We start from the raw sequence: 18786 nt of genomic DNA, 5'->3' as shown, positions 1-18786 counted from the left end.
GTCATGTGATGAAACCTCCAGGGATGCATCCAGCTAGACGTGATGTTCCTATTCTGAGGCCATATCTAAGAACCGCTGCTGACCACACTGTGATCCAAAATTGATTTGACACATGTACCAAGATACAGTGAAAAATATTGTTTTGTTTTCTATCCAGACAAATCATACCTTATATAAGTACATCAGGGTAATAGGACAGAATGCAAAATAGTGTTACCGCTACAGAGAAGCTGCAGACAAAGATCAACTCTAATATATGAGACGTTGGTTTATAAGTCTGACAACTGCAGGGAAGAAGCTGTTCTTGAAACTCTTGGTACATGCTTTCAAACTTTTATACTTTCTGTCCGATGGAAGAGACTAGAACTGGAGTGGGAAATCCTCTTCATTGGTGAGCTACCTAGGGGTGTCCAGCAGATCTTAGCAGCTTGCCAGGTTTGCATAAATGAGGCCTGAGGCCAAATATCAATTTCTAGGCTTAAAGATGATGCTTTCCACAATTTCTTTCAACAAACTGCAATATAAATGTCTCCAATCATCTATAATCCTTACCCAATCCTGTTTAGCTGATGCAATCACTCATTGGTTTACTTCATATAAATGTAAAATACAGAATCTGGTTTCAGAACATGAACCTATAGTTGAAGTAGGTGAAATTGCATTCTTGCTCTGACCTCCCAGGGTTTCTGTAAGTGGCTTAATTCGTTCTTTTGAACTGCAAGGAAAGAAGTGGAAAGTTACCAAACAAAATATCACTTGTCCCCTTTTCGTATTCTAATTCATGTGGGCATAAACGTGGAAAGATGTTCTGATGTAACAATCAACCTCCTAATAATTAAAAGCTGTGTATGGTCACTATTTGGCAACTTCACAAGTTTGTGAATTTCTCCTTTCTTGCATTGTGAGAGCTAAAAATAACTCCTAATTAGAATTCATTCAACTTTTACAATGTAAATTTGATTATACATAAATCAAATCAAGTGCTATTAGCATTGAAAGTGGTAATTCATTTTGTCAATACTAGTTGCAATCATAGCTTTTTAATATTTGAATCCATCTGCAAAAAATAATCTTGCTGTACAATTGACAGGTACTTTGATGAAAGTTGTCACTCATGCTGAATACTTAATTTAGACACTGTCTCTTCTTTTTGACAATTGTTCTTTACGCTACTGAAATTAAGTTAATTTTTAGTACAAGAATGATTGTTTGTAACTCATTCTATGGAAAATGAATTGGTATTCTATGACTGTTTGCCATTTTATGCCATTCTTTGATGGCACGTGCAATAAAGGATTAGTGGCAGAGGTTTACATCACACCCAAATCAAAATACTCGATCAGAGGCAAAGGATTTGTTATAGCAGCTCTTCTTGAGATACAGGTATCAGGCAAACTACTGAAGCTGAACTTGCATGGCTTAAGAGGTATCATCACTTCAATTGAATTGATGGTCTGGAATCAATCCCCACTTTCTTGTTCGATTTATTTTTCCTTTCGTAATAAATTATATTTCCCTTTGAAGCCACTCACCCACACCCGTAATGCCTTCCTTGGTGAGGACACTAAGATATCTTGAGTCTGTGGATTTCTCCATAACTACGGCCTATGTCAAGACTTTGCTGATATAGCTCTTTGAAGATCTTATCATTGCAGCAGCAGTGCCCACCAGCCCTCCACCCACTCCCCACTCTGATCTCAGTCCAATCCCAGATCCTCGCATTCCTTTCTCTGCCTCAGATTACAAAAAGGAGGAATTGTGACCTTTTATAACCTTAATTTCATTAGCGATAGTTTGAAGCAAAACGATAGAGCAAGCAAAAACAGAGCAGTACTTTACCTAATAAATTGAGAGCGAACAAACGTTACTGCTTTTGAGCATGATTTCTCCATATGCCAAACATTTTTCACTTTCAAATTGTGGTTTTTGTGAAGCTTCATTCATCATACCCATTCATCTTGAGTCATGGCCTCATGTACAATGTAAATACAGAGCAGGTTGAATAGCAATATTTATTCAGCTGTAACCGACAAGTAACAACTTAGTTTGTGCGTATTTATTTAAGTGTGCTATGAATAATCATAGTATGCAGACTCAGACTATGAGAAGCTGTTGAATTTGATTATGAATCTGATTAGGTATTCATCTTGCAGAATCTACTAACTACAGAAGTACAAAATGGCTGACAATTAGCAACTGAGGATGAATTGCTGAATGAAATGGAAATACATGGCAGAGACGATAAAATTGAAAGGTAAATGAACAAGACTTAATTCGAATTAAGGGTAGCTCCGATTATGTAAATTTTCAAGGAAGTGCCCAGTTATAGCTCAATTGTACTGAAAACACATATAACTGTTAGTAAAAATCCTTTTGTTTAGATACAAATTAAAGGCAGTCGGGTTACGCAAGACATATTGCAATAGTATTGCAGGATAAAAGTATATTGATCGCATTTGAAAAGAAAAGGATACATGGAAATATATAAAGCAGCAGGATATTCATTAGAATGAGCTTAATAAAGCACAAAGGCTTAGAGGCACAATGTGAGGGAAAATATATCCATCAAACCCAATTAGATGTTCATATTTCTCATAGGAATGAAAGACTCGGCGAAAAGGATTAACAAAATTTATGCTTTCTTCATCGGTAGAAAGTGAAAACATTGCAAATTAAGTGTTATCTTTAAAGGCATACTGAATCAAAAACAAGTCAGCATTACCTTTGACAGCAAATAGTCACATTTGTGCTCTATGATTTCTATATTTAATGTTTTAATTCGTAATCCCATTCCAATCTTATTCCCATGTCGTACATTAGTGTCATTTCAGCTTCAAACCCTTTATTATCACGGTTGTTACAAACTACTTACATTCTTAACCTTTTCAGAACATTCTGAGTTAGTAATATCTTTAGCTGCATTATTTTTGAGACTGTAACAAAAACCTTGCCCAGAAAATTGACAACAATGCTTACAAAATCCTCTTAAAAGATCTGCATGTGTAATAAATGCACATACATACTATTCTGTGTTTAATAAATGCAGCAGCACAGATTATTATTCTGACATGTCTAACTGTAATCCAATTCTGCCTTCTGTATGTTATGTTAAAATGGGAAGCAAAACATGTTGAGAAACAAGCATTTTTAACACTTTATTTCAGGGAGTCAAAAAAAAATCAATATTTCATTCCAATTTATTTCTGATTTTACATGTATTGGCTTGACACATTAAGAATCTTTCACAGTCTAGAATGAACTATGAAAAATTATGAAAGAAATTGAACTTGAATTTATATGTTGTCTGCATTTATATTTATTGTTAACATTTATGTTTGTAGTGCACCAAAATATACTCAATAATTTAAAGCATCTCCAGTGTGTATTTTGTAATAGATTGTATTAGTCAGATATGATAGTAAGCTTTAGTACAGAGCTATGTAGGATTCTGCATTTCTGTTTTGTTTGACATTGTTTAAATTGTACAAAACCAGGAACAAAATGGTAATGGGCAGTATATTCTCCTGACTTACCACCAGCACACAATAAACACAAAAATGTTAATAGATGATTTTGTAAAAAGATACTCATTGTGAAAAATTGTATGGGGCTTTGTTCGGTTCCTATGCTGTTAAGGTCACTCTTTTATTGGGGATGTGTCAGAGCTCATATTTAATAACATTAGGCAGTACTAACGAGGACCTCTGCTGTTATAGTAATGAAGCAAGCTTCTTGTACTACATTTCACAGATTATCAACAAGTGCAATAAACAACAGACTTTTTTCTCATTTGAAAAGGTTATAACATCCCCAAACCATAAGATTGCACACCCTGCCCCCACCCCCAGCTGAATGCTCCACTAACCTTCCTTTTACAAAAAGGAAGAGGAGACATTACATACTTAATGAAACGACCCAGCCCCATATAATCTGACCAGGGTAGTGCTCTGGAGAGCGATCACTACATCCTCAGGTCTTCAGTCCTTCCTGCAAAAGGAACTGATGATGGAAGTGCATCCCTGCTGGGAAAAGAAAGCAGAGCCTCTATGAACCACATCATTCACTCTAACACCCTGTGGCATTTCATAATACTTTAACACCTGTGTCCATCAAAGTTGCCCACATATAATTTCTGCCCCAGTTATGGTGAACTTTGTAATTTCCCTGACTGACAGTCTAATATCTGTTTGGTTTCACATCTGACAATCTTTGGAGATAGGCCTGCTTGAAGAAAGTCAAAGCATTAAAGTGACAGCCATTATTTTTGTAGCTTTGGAAGTCAGTATTAACGTTCACAGGAAATGTGTTCTGCTAAGGTCCTTTGTTTAGTCCACATGACACAATTCCAGAAAGATTACATTAAAATGCAGGGGTCATCTGCAGCAACCTCTCTTTTACCAGCCTCTTGGGTGTAGGGTGGGGGATTGCTGATTTATATTGTATACATCTAAATATGTTGTCCTTCAAAGAGAACTACTGGCTTTATCAGATATTTTATTGTGCTACTCGGCTTAGAATAGGATTGGCATAAAGATGCTTGGAATACTAAAGAAGCTTCTTTCTAAAGAAATAATCTGTTCATAAAATACATTTTCTTTGTGGATTGCAGTGTTACCTACTTTTGACAGACTAGTATCAATGCAATTGTTAACCTATTTTTTTCTCTTGAAATCTAAGATTACCCTTCTAACTAAAGTGATATAAATCAAAAAAGTTTTATTCCCCAACAAAATTATGAATTAAGAAATACTTGGCAGGTTTCCTTACCTCCAGTAATGTGGACACTTTGTACAAAAGCGTGCTCACAAGCATTTTGAAAGCATTATTGATTCTCTATTCTTTTGAGTTTAGCAAAAGGCTTTCAAAATTGACAAGAAAATGAAAACATTTGATTTTAATAGAAGGTTATGCAAACTAGTATACGTTATATAAAGTTTTCTGTGCTAAACTGCACTTACTCTTGAAACATCCTGCCCTGCCGAAGAAACCTGACTATAGAATTCATTTTCAAACATATGATAAAACAACTGGAAATAATTCATTAAAGCTTATTATAATTTAAGAAATGGTGATCCTTAAGAGATCTATGCATGCTCCAGGAAATACGTTTTTGATTCTTGGTCAGTAAGTTTCAAGAAAGGAAATGCACAGTTGACACTGCACAATATATACACATGAAATTACAAGTACAGTGATGTGCCTGTTTAAAGTTAGTAAAAGAATTGAAGCATATTTTTGTTAATGGATGGCGTTTGAAACACCTATCAACTATTCACTGAGGTAATAGAATAATTAAAGATCAGAGTTCTTCAGTAAAATGAATGAACATTAAGATGCATATTACTCATTATTGTTAAACAAATGAAATGGTCAGGTATCAAGTTGATTGGGGTGAAGTGAGTGAGATTTATTTGAGAGCCAAAGACGCACAGTATCACTCCAGATAAGGGCAAACAAAATTTATCTCTAAACAACAGAAAGTTTACTTGGTGTGACCATGAGATCATAAAAATAAAATAAAGCAAAGATTAACTTTGCTGACAGGGTATGTAAAATACATTGTACGTAGCAAGGAGAGTTAGTAGTAAATCATCCTGTCTAACAGTCAGACACGCTCTCTCCTTTTATATTCCCACCTGCAATGTCAATTGTTACAGAGAATAATAAAACAGGTTATTCAGTCTTTGTCACTTCACCCTTTTCGCAATGTTTTTCTTGCAATGACTGTAGTCGCATTTAAAAGGAGGGGTCACAGCCATCTACTTTGCAGAAGGAATAAAGAAGTGTTAGATTCTGTGTATTTCTGAAATTACACTTTGCAATACTGAACACTCAGAATTCACTAGTTCAGTTTTCAATGAGTGGGTGAATATAATTTATTTATTAAAAATATATATTTACATAGGATACCTCTGTTTTTACTGAGTTGTTGCCTAATGCATACCCCATATAGCATAAGATATTCATGATAATGTTTTTACTTTCTCGAGTGAATTATTTTGTCCAATGCACAAATGAGTAACAGTCTTATAATACAATTCTTTCTGCATTATTATACATTTGCAATATTTATGTGCAGATAGTAACTTGACAGCACAACCAGTATTCTAACAACATGTTCTTGGTATGGTGGTCTATTTTTACTGCAGGCTAGAAGAGTGTTCGGTATTACCTGATGATCCTTAAGGTCACTGGTTATGTGGGGTTTCTAATTAATTTACAGATACAATGGCCCAGTTTCAGCAGTTGCAATGATGTGAAACTGTTGGTGTTAGATGTGATTACACCTGCGAAACAGATTTCTGGTGTCCACATGTTCCTAGCCAAACACTGAGGACTGGAGTTTTGCATCAGGGGCCAGAAATTGCAGTCGGGAAAGTCTCTAGGTCCCTGGCCTGCCCCCATGAACAACAGTCACTGACCTGGGATTTCCATAGGCAATGCCTTAATGGGCATGGAGGCAGGTTCTCTGTCAAATTAAGGGTGGAGGGTGGGCTCTTAAAGCTACTGGGTGTAATATTATGGTTTGTGAAGGTTGAAGATGGGACAAACTTGTATATACCAGCTGCCATAATGTCATGCAAAAGAATGTATGAATGAAATCCAAAATTCACTGGAATCTGGGGCGGTTCCAACAGACTGAAAAACAGCAAATGTGACGCCATTGTTTAAAAAAAAAGGAGGTAGACAAAAGATGGGGAATTATAGATCGATTAGCATAACTTCTGTAGTGGGGAAAATGCTTGAGTCTATTATCAAGGAAGAAATAGCAAAGCATCTAGTTAGAAATTGTCCCATTGGACAGATGCAGCATGTAGAACATAGAACATAGAACAATACAGCACAGAACAGGCCCTTCGGCCCACGATGTTGTGCCGAACATTTGTCCTAGCTTAAGCACCCATCCATGTACCTATCCAATTGCCGCTTAAAGGTCACCAATGATTCTGACTCTGCCACTCCCACAGGCAGCACATTCCATGTCCCCAACACTCTCAGGGTAAAGAACCTACCCCTGGCATCCCCTCTATACCTTCCACCCTTCACCTTAAAATTATGTCCCCTTCTAACACTCTGTTGTACCCGGGGAAAAAGTTTCTGTCTACTCTATCTATTCCCTGATCATCTTATAAACCTCTATCAAGTCACCCCTCATCCTTCGCTGTTCCAGTGAGAAAAGGCCTAGCACTCTCAACCTATCCTCGTATGACCTATTCTCCATTTCAGGCAACATCCTGGTAAATCTTCTCTGCACCCTCTCCAAAGCTTCCACGTCTTTCCTAAAGTGAGGCGACCAGAACTGCACACAGTACTCCAAATGTGGCCTAACCAAGGTCCTGTACAGCTGCAACATGTGTTCATGAAGGGCAGAGCATGCTGAACTAATCTACCAGAATTCTGTGAAGACACTACGAGCACAGTGAACAACAGGGACCCAGTAGATGTGGTGCATCTGATTTCCAAAAGACATTCAACAAGGTGCCACACGTAAGATACAGATGCAAGGCATTACAGGCAATGTATTAGCGTGGATTGAGGATTGGTCAACTAACAGGAAGCAAAGAGTGGGGATGAATGAATGCTTTTCTGGTTGACAATCAGTGACTAGTGGTGTGCTTCAGGAATCAATGTTGGGACTGCAACTATTCACAACTTACAGAGATGGTTTGGAGTTGGGGACCACATGTAGTGTGTCAAAGTTTGTGGATAGAGCAAAGTATGCAGAGGACTGTGAAACTTTGCAAAAAGACATAGTTAGTTTAAGTGAACGGGCAAAGGTCTGGCAGGTGAAGTACAGTGTTGAATAAATGTGAAGTCCTCCGTTTTGGTAGGGGTAACAGTAAAAAGGATTATTGCTTGAATGGTAAAATAAAATTGCAGCATGCTGCTATGCAGAGGGACCCGGGTGTCCTTGTATATGAATTACAAAAGGTTGGTTTGGAGGTCCAACAGGAAATTAAGCAGGCAAATGGATTTTTGTATTTCATTGTGAAAGGAATTGAGTTTACAAGCAGGGAGGTTATGTTGCAGCTGTACAGGGTGCAGATGAGCCCTACCTGGAGTATTGCATGCAGTTTTGGTCTCCTTACTGAAGAAAGGATGCACTGGTATTGGAGGGCGTGCAGAGGAGGCTCACTAGGTTGACTTTGGAGTTGAGAGGGTTGGCTCATGAGGAGAGACTGAGTAGATTGGGATTATATTCATTGGAATTTAGATGAATGAGGGGAGATTCTTATAGAAACATGTAAAACTATGATAGGAATAGATGGAAATGAAGTAGAGAGGATGGCGGGTGGAACTAGGATGAGAAGGCATAGCCTGAAAATGAGGGGGAGCAGATTTAGGACTGAATTGAGAAGGAACTTCTTCACCAGAGGGTTGTGTCTCTTTGGAATTCTCTGCCCAGTGAAATAGTTCAGGCCACCTCAGTAGATGTTTTCAAAGCTAAGATAGATAACTTTTTGAACAGTAAAGGAATTAGAAGTTATAGTGAGGGGGGGAGGGGTGGGTGGGTGGGGGTGGGGATGGAGCTGAGGCCACGAGAAGATCAGCCATGATCTTACTGAATGGCAGAGTGTGTTCAAAGGGCCAGACGGCCTACTCCTGCTCCTAATTCTTATGTTCTTATGAGGGACTTTGAGGGTGAAGAGTCATTGCTTCAGCACCGTAGGACCCAGTCATGTAAAGCTGTATATAGTTCCTTCAATATACAATAAAAATAGTTGTTATTTGAATATACCAATGACTCTGTAATGTTTCTGAAGCTCAACTAATCATCAAACAACATAAAGGAGGCTGTGATGGATTCCAAAACACTGGAGATTCAACTTTAGAGTCAGACCAGAGAAAGTGGTCCAGGATGTTGGGGTATAATAGCAGGGAAACCTTACTGCAAATGTACAAGGTACTGGTGAAACCATATCTGGATGAATGAGAGCAATTTTGGTCCCCTCATTTTAAGGAAAGATATTATTTCATTGGAGGCAGTTCAGTGAAGGTTGACTAGGGTATTCCCCAGAATGAAGGGATTGGCTTATGAGCAAAGGCTAAACATGTTGGGACTCTACTCACTCAAATTTAGAAGAATGTGAGGTGATCTCACTGAAACATAGAGTCATAGAGATGTACAGCATGGAAACAGACCCTTCGGTCCAACCCATCCATAACAACCAGATATCCCAACCCAATCTAGTCCCACCTGCCAGCACCTGGACCATATCCCTCCAAACTCTTCCTATTCATATACCCATCCAGATGCCTTTTAAATGTTGCGATTGTACCAGCCTCCACCACATCCTCTGGCAGCTCATTTCATACACATACCACCCTCTGTGTGAAAAAGTTGCCCCTTAGGACTCTTTTATATCTTTCCCCTCTCACCCTAAACCTATGCCCTCTAGTTCTGGACTCTCCCATTCTGGGTAATCCAAGATGAAGGGCAGGAAAAATTTCTGGCTGCAACAGCTGCTCCTTTTTTTTTAGGTATTTTAGATGTTGGAGTTGCTTTCCTTGAATTCCAGGAGCAGCAATTACTGTTTTATATGCTGTTGCATTGTTTTGGAACTTTGGAGAAAAAAAAAGTCAAAACAACAGTGGTTTTAAAAGGGAGAAGAACAGACAAAGGAAGCACTTGGTGAGGTCAGTGCAGGAGATGGAGAGAGAAAGAAACCCACATTGTTAACAGACAAAGTTAGCAGCTACTGCCTTTGCTGTTGAAGTCCTGTATCACTGGACATTGGAGAGCATCTGGGAAAATTAGAAAACAGCCAAATTCACGACTGATCTTGGAAGAACCTGTCTGGGAGCAGTCATAGCACAGAAGCAGATAAGTGAAACGTATTGGATACAGAAGGGCTTGACAGGGTAAATGCTGAGAGGATGATTTCCCCTTCGGTGAGAGTCTAGGACTAGAGGGCATAGTCTCAGAATGAACAAGCACCATTTAAAACTCAGATGTGGAGGAATTTCTTCTCTCTGAGTCTCTTTTTGCCACAGAGAACTATGGGGGAAAGAACCCTTGTGTACATTTAAGGCTGAGATAGTTACTTGAAATAGGCAAAAATGAGGACTGCAGGTACTGGAGATTAGAGTCATATTAGAGTGGTGCTGGAAAGGCACAGCAGGTCAGGCAGCAGCCGAGGCAGCATCAGGAATCTTGATGAAAGGCTCCTGCCTGAAACGTCGATTTTCCTGCTCCTCGGAAGCTGCCTGACCTGCTATGCATTTCCAGCACCACTCTAATCTTGAGAGTTACTTGAAAGCAGAACAAAACCAATCCCAGTAGTCCATTGTCAAGCTTCAACAAGGGACTGGAAGATGTTGTCAACAGTGCTATCAAGCTCAGATGTCCACGGCCACCATTGACCACCCTACATGACAAGATAGCAATCTTATTTAATGATATTGAATTCTTGCTTAGCTGTGGACAGTGGATGGAGAGCTCAAAGTATCTGCAAGAATTTCATCACATATTGATGTAGGCTGAGAAATGCACACACATCAGCAAATATAGCACATAAACTTATCCAGTGCAGTGTCCCAGTGGCATGGTGTTAAAGATCTTCATTGAGCCAAGGAAACATTTCAGTATTGTGGATTCAAGACTGAAAACAGTTCTACCAAAAAACAACAAGCTTATGACAGGAGATATATCAGGGATGGAGACGAAGGGAGAAAAGGTTTAGGTTAGGTCCACTACTTTATGTCATTTATATAAATGATTTAGATGTGAGCATAAAAGGTATAGTTAGTAAGTTTGCAGATGACACCAAAATTGAGGGTGTTGTGGACAGCGAAGAAGGTTACCTCAGATTACAACAGGATCTTGATCAGATCAGCCAATGGGCTGAGGAATGGCGGATGGAGTTTAATTTAGATAAATGCGAGGTGCTGCATTTTTGGAAAGCAAATTTTAGGAGGACATATACACTTAATGATAAGGTCCTAGGGAGTGTTGCTGAACAAAGAGACCTTAGAGTGCAGGTTCATAGCTCCTTGAAAGTGGAGTCACAGGTAGATAGGATAGTGAAGAAGGTGTTTGGTATGCTTTCTTTTATTGGTCAGAGTATTGAGTACAGGAGTTGGGAAGTCATTTGCGGCTGTACAAGACATTGGTTAGGCCACTGTTGAAATATTGCGTGCAGTTCTGGTCTCCTTCCTATCGGAAAGATGTTGTGAAATGTGAAAGAGTTCAGAAAAGATTTACAAGGATGTTGCCAGGGTTGGAGGATTTGAGATATAGGGAGAGGCTTAACAGGCTGGGGCTGTTTTCCCTAGAACATCAGAAGCTGAGGGGTGACTGTTGTAGAGGTTTATAAAATCATGAGGGGCATGGATAGGATAAATAGACAAAGTATTTTCCCTGGGGTGGGGGAGTCCTGAACTAGAGGGCATAGGTTTGGGGTGAGAAGGGAATGATATAAAAGAGATCTAAGGGGCAACATTTTCACACAGAAGGTGGTGCTTTTGTGGAATGGGCTGCCAGAGGAAGTGTGGAGGCTGGTACAATTGCAACATTTAAAAGGCATTTTGATGGGTATATGAATAGGAAGGGTTTGGAGGATACGGGCGGGGTGCTGGCAAGTGGCAGATGGGACTACATTGGGTCGGGATATCTGGTCGGCATGGATGAGTTGGACCAAAAGGTTTGTTTCCATGCTGTACATCTCTATGACTCTAGAGACCAAGGGACGGAAGGAGTAACAGCATAGAGCAATAATAATAAACAGATGTTATTTAGTATCCACTACAGAAAGCACTACATGTTGAAATAAATTAAATCTTATTTCTATTAATCAAAAATGATAATAGGTCATACGTTTGGATGAATCAGATATTGAGGCAGAAATTCATGAAGAGATAGCTGTTGCAGGTCTGATTGAAGGCCGTCGAAATCAAGAAACAGCTTTTCAGAGAATGACTGAGGGCTGGAAGAACACAGCAAGCCAGGCAACATCAGGAGGTGGAGACGTTGACATTTCGGGTGTAACCCTTCTTTAGGACACCCGAAATGTTGAGTTCTCCACCTGCTGATGCTACTTGGCTGCTCTGTTTTTCCAGCCTTCTGCCTGTCCACTTTGGATTCCAACATCTGCAGTTTTTTTTTGTCTCTTTCAGTGAATGAGACAGACAGCCTGACTACTGAGTTTCTACATCTGAGAAGCACACGGTAAGGTAGAGTTTCAAAGCCTCCTGACAGACTGAGTCTAAGATGTCAGAGATTTAAGGCAAGAGGACAATGGAGAACAGGGTAGTATATAAATATGAAAGTAATAGAATATGGACAAAAACTTGATGGAGGGGGAAATGTGCTATTAAGGTTTGTAAGTATTGTTATCTTGGCCCATATAAATAATACCTCCCATAATGATGTGAGAGCTCACATGACTGAAATACTCGGAGTGAAAATGATCGTGGCTTCTTCTCTGTAAGACCGAGACAAGTAGGGCTGTTGTTGTTTGAACGTACCACTGATTCAGTGAGTTCTTTGTGGTTCGCTGTCATCAACCCACTACCCAAAACCACTGATTCCTTCCAGTTTCATGGGAGTAGCAGGCTGCAGTGGATGGCAAATAACAGAGGGCATTTCAACATAGCAGCGGCCGCTTCCCAATTTTCTAAATCTTGTTGTTAAAAAGAGACACAGCAGCCAGGCCACCAACCTGGAGGGTGAAGTGGACAGCCCCTATACAGACTGGCCTGTGGCTCTTCCTCGATGTGGGCAGAGAAGGTGTGTCTCTAGGGTTGACTGGACAGCACCCCTTTACCCAGCTCTAACTTAGATTTCCTACAGTATGGAAACAGGCCCTTCGGCCCAATAAGTCCATACCGACCCTCCAAAGAGTAGCCCACCCAGATTCATTCCCCTACTCTACATTTACCCCTGACTTAAAAGATTGGACACTCTGGAGGCAGGAAGCATGTTTCAGCTGATGGGTGAGTCCTGAACCAGAGGACACAACTTAAAAATAAGGCTACTTAGAACTGAGTTGAGGAGAAACTTCTTCACCCAGAGAGTGTTGGGTGTATGGAATGCTCTGCCTCAGAAGTCTGCGGAGGCCAAGTCTCTGGATACTTTCAAGAAAGAGTTGGATAGAACTGTTAAGGATAGTGGAATCAAGGGTAATGGGGATAAGGCAGGAACAGGATACTGATTGTGGATGATCATAATGAATGGTGGTGCTGGCTTGAAGGGCAGAATGGCCTACTCCTGCACCTATTGTTTATTGTCTATTGTCTAATGCACCTAGCACTATGGGCAATTTAGCATGGCCAATTCACCTGACCTGCACATCTTCGGACTATGGGAGGAAACCCAAGTAGCTGGAGGAAATCTACACTGGGGAGAATGTGCAAACTCCACACAGACAGTCGTCCAAGGTATGAATCAAACCCAGATCCCTGGCACTGTGAGGCAGCAGAGCTAACCACTGAGCCACCATGCCACTCTCTTCCACCCAGCCTTCTATTATCATGAATACTTAATTGGTTTAAAGAAAAACTGTGATGTTTTAGGTTTTAATGTAATTCCCAATCCTCACTTTGATGTCTGTAAAATTTGTAAAATGTGAAGGGTAATCACTGTATTTAACTCTTCACGTGCGTCCGAGAGAATGCTTCAAATTGATTTGTTACTGCATAGAGTACAGTTTAGGAGATTTGCTGGATGCATCACACATCTAGACTAGTGAAATGTATCTGCATACAGTGCATCAATAACTACGATTAATATTGATCAGAGCATGCATTCAGTTCTATTTCACTACAATTTGTCATCTGTAAATCTTTCACAAGTGAACCACATTGCGCAGTAAAGCTGTTGATAGTCGAGATGCTAAATGGCAGCCACTACAACCACAGCAATATGGTAAAAGATCTCAAGGTGCTCCATTGGAGTATAATCAGTGAAAAAAGTTGACACTGAACGACAAAGAGGTATCAAAATAAATGGATAAAATCTTGGTTGAATCAGGTTTTATAATGTGTTTTAAGGATGAGAGATTTGAGGATTTTGCCATTGTCTTTTGTTAGTGAGCAGTCATTTTAAACAGCTTTTTCTTCTTTCTTGAGCCTTTGTTGGAAAAGCCAGAATTTTATCATCTATTCTAATTCCCCTTGAGAAGGTGGTGGTAAGACACTTTCTTGCACTGCCACAGTATAAAGGGTAGGGATAACTACAGTGCTGCAAAGAAAAGTATTCCAGGATATTAACCCAGTGACAGTGAAGATGTAGTGATCTGGTTCCAAGTCAGGATGGTGTGTGGCTTGGAGGGGAACGTACAGGTGGTGTCTCCATGCATCTGCTGCTCTTGTCTTTCTAGGTGGCTGAGTCTTGGGTTTGGAGGGTACTATTTGAGTAGGTTGTGAAGCTTGTAAAATTGCAGATGAATTTCTGCATCTGGCATATGTAACATATTTGTTCCCTCACATGGTTTTCTGGAAAACATAGATTAGTATAAAACTCAAATGCAGCCGAGGAATTGGCCTCGATGCAGCACAATATAAGAGACAGGCTGGATTCATCACAGATCAACCTGGTATTTGAGACTAACTGATTAGCATACAGTACACTGAAATGAAACAGATGAATTACAACAGATCAAGGTGGCTCAGGAGATGTACGGGATACAGCACACATCAACAGACTGAACATAATAAGCCAATCGGTTAAAACCTTTGATTTATATTCTCAGTCCAATTGCTCATCATTTCCTAAAATGGTGGGATCATGAAAGCTACAAAGAATATTCAGTACTCAACCAAAAGCTTTAAAAGCTCTGCTTTATTATCCATTCTGTGGCTGTGTTTCAGTCTAAACAATGAATATCACAGGTCCTGATTAAAATGAGCTCATTGTAAATCTGAGTAGTGCTCTAAGAGATTCATTTTCTACAAAGTCTTACAGTGGCACCTTGGCAGCAGAAACAATAACTGATCCTAATTAGCGTGACTATGTGAACAACACAGAGTTGAAATATTCATTAATATGCTGTTCTTGATCACTGTTGTCTCATGAAAGAAATTGGAAACCCCCTGAGCGTTATACAGACTTTGATAAGCCGTTCTCTGTAGTGCCCATAATCAGTTACAGCTAAACAAAACTCTTTGTTAATTAAAATGCATTTTATTGGCAGCAGGCACATAGATGTATCCAGGTTTTGAATCTGACTACCTGAAATGCATATATTATTAATCGCTAAAATCAAATGAAATTAGAATGGGTGTTAATGTGGGCATGTTGGTGCTAAAGGGATCTTAGGTTTAACCTAATGCAGAGTTCTTTTTTTATTATTAAATGTCTTTCTCCTTTGTCAACTGTCACTGTGCAGGGCAATTGTGCTGTACAATGGTTGCCTCCTTCTCAGCACACGACATGACAGCAATGTCATCATTCTTTCCCTCAGTGCACATAATTACCTCACATATGGAAACCTGTGATAGCCTAAAGACATTGAGGAGAAAAGAGAACTGTACAATCTGTCCACCGGCAGGCTTAATCCACTGGCAAAAATGCCATTTGAAGAGCACTGCCTGGATTTCTCGTACACGGGAACAAGAAATTACAGGTCAGACAGCTCTTGTCACTGGGACTACACTTAAGTAAATATCATCATATTAATAGATTCTGGATAATTGTACAAGTAAATGCCCACAGAAGGCAGTTGACCTTAATTTCCTGCAGGACTGCCCTTCGCATGCCCCCATTAGAAGATTTATTTTGGAAATGTTATCACTATGCAACTACAACCTTAGCAACCATACATAGTTATGTTTGTGAAATATTTGTGTCTCTGAAGCTGCTTCCTAATCAATGTTCCCTTCCCTCATTTTACACAAAAGGTGGTAATGAAAATCATGTGGTTCCTTTCAGGGTTTCATGTCATTCAACCGCGTTTTTGATTACCTATTTTAAAACCACCTGCCTGTAAGAGTTAGCCGTTTTATTATGTTCAGATTATAAACAAGTCACACTTTTTCCCGTTTATCTTTCTGCGGATATGTCGTGGTCACGCCCTAATGTTGATCACATTTTCTGTTGAAACCGTGGAATTGAAATTTGCTTTACTGCATTCCTACAAAAAAAAAGAATCTGACTGGACAGCAGGGAAAATGTAAGAATGATTGTACCTAATTTACTGGATTGGATATACCTGCTGCAACAATCAAAACTCACTTTAGGAATTAGTTACGTTTTCCCAATCAAAACAAAGTCCAGTAAAATCGAAGATCCCAGTCTTGAATAGGAGCCAGTTAGCTCAGTTAGCTTGTGTTTTGTTCAGAATAAAGCCAACAGTGTCGTGATTGATCCCTGTCTCCTCAACCTGATGAAGGGCTTTTGCCCGAAATATCGATTTTTCTACTCCTCGGATGTTGCCTGACCTGCTGAGCTTTTCCAGCACCACACTAATCTTGACTCTGCCTCCTCAACCTGCCCTGTGATAAAATTAAGGCATGATGAGCAACCAGCAAACAATCAGAAGTGTTACCTTCAGTAGGAGAGGAGGCTGCCTTGAGGGGAGTTTTATTTAATTGGCAAAATGAAAAAAAAGTTTTATTTCTCTTCTTTGCTGATGGTGCGCTATCAGATACTACCTGTATATTATAAACTGTAGGCCACTCGAAGGCACATATAATGGAAGTCTCTTTCATTCTGCATATTTTTGAGGGCGGCATGGTAGCTCAGTGGTTAGCACTGCTGCCTCACAGTGCCAGGGACCTGATTCCAGCCTTGGGCAACTGTCAGTTTGGAGTTTGCACATTCTCCCCGTGTCTGCGAGAGTGCTCCGGTTTCCCCCTACAGTTGAAGGATGTGCAGGTTAGGCATGGGAAAGGCAGGGTTACAGAGATGGGGTGGATCTGGGTGGGATGCTGTTCAGGTGGTCAGTGTGGACTCAATGGGCCAAACGGCCTGCTTCTACGCTGTAGGGATTCTACGATGAAGTGCGGAGTCCTGGATGAGTCTTACTGGGATGAGACAGAAAAACTGCAGATGCTGGAATCCAAAGTAGACAGGCAGGAGGCTGGAAGAACATAGCAAGCCAGGCAGCATCAGGAGGTGGAGAAGTCGACGTTTTGGGTATAACCCTTCTTCACGACTGGGGGTGGGTGCAGGGGGAGCTGCAGATAAACAGGAGGCGAGGGACGGGTGGTGAAGTGGGGATAGGTGAAGACAGCTAGAGGGTACGACCCAGTTGGTCAATGGGAGAAATAAATCTGGTTGGTGGCAGGGGGGCGGTGACAGGGAGTGGGAGGGGTTGGAAAGGGAGTCAAGGGTCATCCTCCAACTCTCTTCCCAGCTCCTTTGTGACACACTGCAGGCTGCACGGTCTCACTGTTAGACTGAAGGGTGGTGCATACACTGGATTAATAGTGCTGGAAGAGCACAGCAGTTCAGGCAGCATCCAACGAGCAGCGAAATCGACGTTTCGGGCAAAAGCCCTTCATCAGGAATTATTCCTGATGAAGGGCTTTTGCCCGAAACGTTGATTTCGCTGCTCGTTGGATGCTGCCTGAACTGCTGTGCTCTTCCAGCACCATTAATCCAGTATTTGCTTTCCAGCATCTGCAGTCATTGTTTTTATCTCTCTGAAGGGTGGTGCATTCCATGGTACCCATACTGAGAGTCTTACCAGCACAGCTTGTCTTTTAAACAGGAAATTGTAAAGACTCACCAAATATTATGAAATGAGTGTATGCCCAAGGCTCAGTTTTAGATAGAATGAAGCGTTAAAGTAAATTCACAAAACAATAGTAAGAAGTAAGATACTCATAGAAACCCTACAGTGCAGGGAAAGGCCATTCAGTCCATACCAATCCTCCAAAGAGCAACCCACTACTCCCCACCCTATTCCTGTAACCCTGCACTGGCCAGGGCTAACCCCCCACCCAGCCTACACATTCTTGGACGTTATAAGGCTATTAACATGGCCAATCCACCTAATCTGTACATTTTTTAACTGTGGGAGGAAACCAAAGCATCTGGAGGAAACCTGTGCCGACATGGGGGGCATGTGCAAACTCCACACAGACAGTCACCCAAGGCGGGAATTGAACCTGGGGCTCTGGAGTGGTGAGGCAGCAGTGCCAAACACTGAGCCACCATGCCACCCTCTTAGTGCTTCTCCTCCTTGTTTATTTGCAGACTATATTTTAATTTACCCCTTTTCTCATATCACTGAAATGTGTGGGGTGGGGAGATGCGATGGGGGACTGCGGAGGTGATGTGACACAAATAAAGAAGTTGCTGACCCCACCATTACTTCATGTTGGTTAAAGAGTCAGGAGCCATTCTTAAGTGAACACCTGGACAAGTAGCCACACATGGCAAGCTGGCATTATCGCATTTTATCTCGGGGTTTAGAACTGCTACTGTGCCCTTCCCACCTGCAACACTTGGATCCCAAGAGCTACAATCCATCTCCCTTAATCACTTTTGACTTTCCTGTCATCATCCTCAATCAACTTCCACTACTTTAGCCCGGTCTCATGTGACCCTTGAGGAATGGACTGTTACTCTTGATTAAATGCCTACCACCCTAGAGCTGCTCTCTATCACCAGGGAACTGCTAGTATCCTTGCCTACCAACCATTATCCATCACACTTGATCTACCCTCTTTTCTTTTTGCCAGTCTGAGCATTAACCAACCCTCAATCACTCTTGATCACCACTCTATCTTGTTTGTGCTGCCTTCAGCGGGGATTAACCTTCCCTCATTTATTCATTCCCTTCCCCCTAGACCAGCTGCCACGACTTGGCCTCCCTTTCTTGAGCAACATGTTCTAGC

The 18786-nt window shown here is 40.7% G+C and overlaps 1 long non-coding RNA gene across 1 annotated transcript in view; it reads left to right on the top strand.

The window, feature by feature from the left end:
* Positions 1 to 2150: 2150 nt before the first annotated feature.
* Positions 2151 to 18786, top strand: part of LOC140479483 (uncharacterized) — a 177849-nt gene continuing 161213 nt past the window's right edge. Inside the window, exon 1 of the long non-coding RNA XR_011961058.1 lies at positions 2151 to 2254. This is a non-coding gene — a long non-coding RNA (uncharacterized lncRNA). The remainder of the gene's footprint in view (positions 2255 to 18786) is intronic.

This window comes from Chiloscyllium punctatum, chromosome 7 (genome assembly GCF_047496795.1).
Source record: "Chiloscyllium punctatum isolate Juve2018m chromosome 7, sChiPun1.3, whole genome shotgun sequence".
Lineage (NCBI taxonomy): Eukaryota > Metazoa > Chordata > Chondrichthyes > Orectolobiformes > Hemiscylliidae > Chiloscyllium > Chiloscyllium punctatum.
This window is presented reverse-complemented; position numbering and strand designations above follow the sequence as displayed.